The following is a 5,000-nucleotide window of genomic DNA, read 5'->3' on the forward strand; positions in this document are numbered from 1 at the left end:
TGCTGAGAGAGAGCACTAATTGATTACTCGTAACAGAGTGCGGACCACGCCTGGAAGAGGTGTTGCGAGGTGTTGCGGACCCATCGAATAAGGTAACGTAGGAAAGAACTTTGAAAAAGTTAACCTTTGAAGTGATAATCATTGGGTCTGGAGAAAGAGGAGTGCGGTGCGGTACACATTCTTTTTGATTAACTTTCATGATTAAAGTGGTGTAATAATTGTGGTCTCTTTATTTGAGAGGGTTCAAAGCCACCATATAGAAAATGGATTCTCTAAGACTTTTATTTACTTATTCAAATTTTATGGTTAGTCGGACATAATGTGAATAAAAGGGGGTGCTTACTTAAATATCATTTGGAGAGGAAACGATAGTTTAACGTCTTTTGTGGGGTCAGAGTTAATTCATCTTATTCCTTTTTTATTAATTGATTTTATTCTATTTCAAAGTTAGCTAATTTGGGAAATAAAAAGTATATTTTTTGTAACTACAGTGATTTATTCGCCTAGCTTGCATTTTCAGCTAACTTCCCAGAATGATCTGCAGCGAACAAGGTTAGGTGTAGTTGCCTGTTAGCAGTTTGTTTCATTTTGTTTAAACGAGTATCATTTGGTCCTAAAAACTCTTTTAAGAGTTGGTGGCAACGATAAAAATGTTCATTAGGGCCATAGGTAGCGCCTCCGAAGAGACTATATATAGATTAGGCATATTTTGGCGAGAGTGTTTGTAAGTATGTATCGGACAACTTGCTTTATTGCTGACTTAGGCGAAGAAACTTAGGTGCGGCCATGTGGGGCAGTTTTCCTAGCAGTGGTTTAGTGTGGAGATGTATTTCTGTGTTATGAGAGGGTATTAAAGAGTATTTATGGCATAACGGGAATGAATTATGCTCAGTTGCAATGTGTAGACAGGTACCACCGACATTTGGCTCTATGAAGACGTGCATGTATAATTTTATATTTCCTTCCTTTCTTTTCTTTTTTTTAATTGGTGTTAATTTACTCAAAAGTGTCTTTTATTTTGATTTCCCTTGAGATTCGATGGACATTAGTGGTTTTGTGGTAAAAAAATACAGGGGAAAAGTGGTATTGTGAGTTATGCCCTTATGCTTGGCATGAGAGAGAGAGAGAGAGAGAGAGAGAGAGAGAGAGAGAGAGAGAGAGAGAGAGAGAGAGAGAGAGAGGCAGTGGCAGCTGAACGAACGGATGCTGATTTAAGCAGTTTTCTCTCGAATTGATCTTCTTCATGTTTTTTTTTTTTCCCCAGCGTAACCTTGTGTTTTATATGACAGCAGATTACCTTGAACCTGAGCAGTGCCGAGTTGATATGGCGGTTTGTTGGGCGCGGTGCATGTTTATCTTATCTTTTATTGGTGGATGATTATTACTAATTTTTTTTTTGAGGGGTTGGGGTTTGTCTATGCAAAAATATAATCAATGTTACTGAGGTCGGGGTGGACCCTGATGTATAAGGGTTTTTATAAAGAAAGCAAAATGGCTGACACAAGAGGTAACCATTCTCTGGTTCACAGGATAACGAATTTTGATGTGGGTGTCAGCCCGTTCCGTGGCATTGTAGATGGAGTTCTTTCACAACAAGTTTAAATTTTTATTGAGGGGGTAAATAACTATTTAAATGCCAAGGGGATTACAGTTGATATAGAGGCATTCACGGAGGCAAAAGACTTGTTATATTTCAGTAAAGGTGATCTTTCATACCGGTGTTGGAGCTCTCAGTATGCAAAGTGTCGGTCATGGACCGATTTACAAGCATTTTTAATAGCGACTTATGGCTCAAAGGAACACGGTGATATGGTGAGAGATTTAAGAGGGCTGTACAAAATCCAGAATGGCACAAAAAGCATTATTGAGCATAGCTCAAATCTTTTTTACTCAGCGGGAGAATGGATACAGAAATTGAAAAATTCTAAATGGGTTAATGGGGATAATGTCTCACTCAACAATTTATATAAACTGATCCATTTTGCGATGCTATTACATGATGCACTAGATGCAATAGTGGACAGTTTTGATGAAAAGATTGAACCTACATCAGACGAAAAACTAATTTATGCCCAATTTCAGAAAAATATGTTCAAATGTCCCACGGTGGATAATACAATTTTCAATGGGGCCGGTCCGAGAAATACGGTGCAAAGAGACGCAGAATTTTGTTCTCCCCATTTGTGTGCAAAAGTAGAATATAGTAGAGGATTGATCGATCAAAGGCAGCAGCAGTTGCGTTGCTACAATTTTAATAAACCAGGGCACACAAAGAAAGTATGTAGAGTCAAATATTGTGGAATGCGTAAGAGTGTGGATCACTATTGGCAAGCTTGTCCGTCTCAGATAAGGAAAGATGCGAGACCTATACCCCAAATGTCTGGGTGTTACAATACGAGAACTTTCCAGGCAGGTCACTTAAGAGTGCAAAGGAATTGTATCAATCCATGTTCTACCTTTACCCTTTGAAACCCTCAACAGAGACGGTGTGTGATGTGCAAGCTCATAGATTGAACACCCTGGGTTTTGTTAGAATACGGTTTACTCTGGGTGAGAGAGTGCTAATAGAATCATTTTTAGTTATAAAAGGGGTTGCATTAGGCAACAGACTTTGGTGGGCCATCCGGCATGTAGAAGACACAAGATTTCGGTCCATGCGGGTGTTAGTGGTGTAACGGTTGGAATACCCGGTGTTTTTATCCCTTATGAGGACACAAGTGAAAATGAGGATAAGAGGATTGTTGAAAATGGGGGTGCGTTCGACGGTGCTAATGGTGATGATACCAGGGATATGGGGAGTGGTGATAATGAAACCCACACTGATGATATGGGGAATAACTGGTGATGTTAAACCGGATATTGGGGGCTACAGTGGTAGCAATTTTGGTGGGTGTGACAATGGCATTATGGATGGTGATACTGATACTAATATTGATATTATTGCTAATACTAACAATAGGGTGGATGCAATGAGAACCATGGGTGGTGATATTTATGTGATCGTGGAACAGGGAGGTACTAACTACAAATATAAATGTGTTATCAGAGGATGTTATGTTGATGCCAGGTTCAAAGACTATGGTAAAAGTCAAGTTGAGGGAAGTGAAAAAACTTGTGGAAGAATGCATAATTGAGGGTAGTGAGAAACTAAGAGGGGTTATTAGCACTGCATCAGTAAACAGTGAATCAAACACTGGCGTTACATGGATAGAATTACTGAACTGTCATGATACAGTTAAGAAATACCAGAAGAATACATACATGGTAGATCTCCAAGACTGGAGTAATGGCAGTGGTTCAGTGGCAATTGTAGAGGGGAAATCTGAGTTTGCAGAGGCAGAAACACGATCAAGGAAGCGAATATTCAGTTGGACATTTAGCCAATACGGATTATAATGAGCAAATTGAAGTGGTAAGTAAGCTCTCGGCAGAATTTGGGGATACAGTACCTTTACAAGGAGATAAACTGGGATTGACTAATGTGTTAGAACATAAGGTAACCTTAGAGAAAGGCACAAAATCTATTTTTATTCCTGCATGCCGCATACCTTTCAAAATCAGAGAACAGGTAGAGAAAGAGGTCAATAAATGGGAAGAGGAAGGAATCATTAGCCCTAGTGTGTCTCCATATAACTTTCCTCTGTTAACAGTGCCTAAGAAGGTAGGTTCTGTCTGAGTATGCGTAAATTTTAGACGTTTAAGTGAAAAAACAGTCCCTGACCGTTATCCGGTCGCATGCATACCAGATCTTTTTGTAGAATTCCGGGGAAATAATATTTATAGCTCAATTGATTTAGCTCAGGGTTTTCTGTAGGTCCCTCTTAGTGAGACACTATGAATTTACGAGGATGCTGTTTGGGTTATCGGGCAGTCCGATGACCTTTGCCAGGTTGGTGAACACAGTTTTGCACGGGTTATTGGATAAAAATGTTTTTGTATGCATGGATGACATATTAATTGTAACAGACTCGACCGTGCAACACCGGGAAGTGCTTAAGGAAGTACTTAGGAGACTTAGATTAGCAGGATTGAAAATTAAGCTAGCTAAGTGTTCATTCTTGAAAAAGCAAATTACATATTTAGGTCATGTCATATCCAAGGAGGGGGTTAGAGTAAATAACAATATAGTCAAAGCAATAGCAGATTTTCGCACCCCAAGATCAAAGAAAGAAATTAAGTCATTCCTAGGTATGGCAGGGTACTAACGTAGATTTGTGAAAAGCTTTTCTAACATAGCAGCTCCTCTAACAGATATATTACGGGAAAACATTAAATTTCATTGGGGGAAACCCCAGAATGATAGTTTTCAGAAACTTAAGGATGCGTTAATGGATCCCCCAGTTTTGAAATTTCCAGCTTTTAGCAAACCATTTACATTAGTGACTGATGCTAGTCAAGAGGGTATAGGTGCTTGCCTTATGCAAAAGTTTGATGGGAAATTCAATTCCACAACATTTTACAGCAGGAAGTTTAAGACAAAGGGCAGCAATGAAAGATTAATGGCTACCATAGATAAAGAAGCCTTTGCAGTAGTATCAAGTTTGGTTCATTTTGAAATGCTACCAAAGGGGAATAAAGTAGAAATCCTTACAGAGGACAAGCCATTATTGGATCTTTAATAAGGCCATTTTGTCACCTAAAAAAGCTTGATGGTTTTTTTAACTATCAGGGACTTAGGATTTCGATGCAAAGCTCAAATATATAGAAGGCAAATTAGATATAGTTGTGGATGCCCTAAGTAGAAGTTTTTATGACACGGAAGGATTTCAAGTTGTGCCAGTTACTAGTGATGCTATACAATGGGATATGGGTCCCATTGAACAAAGGTAGGATGAAGATGAAATTTTGGCAGATGCAAAAAGCATTTATTAGAGGGGAATTAGTCAGGAAATTTTATAAGTTACCTTTTTCGGGTTTAGAATTAGAAGGTAATCTGTTGGTCAGGAAAATCAAATATAAATTAAGGACTAGCGAAAGTAAAGGAGACACGACAGATCGTA

Source organism: Macrobrachium nipponense, chromosome 5, assembly GCF_015104395.2.
Source record: "Macrobrachium nipponense isolate FS-2020 chromosome 5, ASM1510439v2, whole genome shotgun sequence".
Lineage (NCBI taxonomy): Eukaryota > Metazoa > Arthropoda > Malacostraca > Decapoda > Palaemonidae > Macrobrachium > Macrobrachium nipponense.